This window comes from Mesocricetus auratus, unplaced genomic scaffold, assembly GCF_017639785.1.
Source record: "Mesocricetus auratus isolate SY011 unplaced genomic scaffold, BCM_Maur_2.0 Super-Scaffold_100691, whole genome shotgun sequence".
NCBI lineage: Eukaryota > Metazoa > Chordata > Mammalia > Rodentia > Cricetidae > Mesocricetus > Mesocricetus auratus.
In genome coordinates this window covers 58989581-58989986 of record NW_024429267.1, presented here as the reverse complement: position 1 = coordinate 58989986, position 406 = coordinate 58989581, and positions in this window count along the sequence as shown.

Here is a 406-nt window from a genome sequence, read left to right as displayed (position 1 = left end):
GGACGATCCGAGGGCGCGGCCACGCCACTGCGCGCGCTTCAAGTCCCACGCTGCCCGGCCTCTCAGCTGCGCATGCGCCGCGCGCCTGGCTCCCGGAGCCTGGGTCGCTAAGGAGGAAGGGAGGTGGGGCCCGGCGCTGCGGGAGGCTCGCCCGCCCATCTGCATAGTGACCATTAATGCGTCACGCCGCCGCCGCCGGCATGGGAAAGCAGTCCGCAGCCGAGCCTGAGAGTGCCTGCGTCTGCGTGCCACACGGGGCAGAGGTGGGCGCGCTGCCACTGGGAGAGGGCAGCTCCCTGGAGCCTTCGGTCCACCCCAGTCTAAGCGGGCACTCCTCTGACCCCCAACCTGCTCTTCACCCACCCGGACTCTAGATGCATGGGAAGGCTGGGAGCCTGTGTGAAGC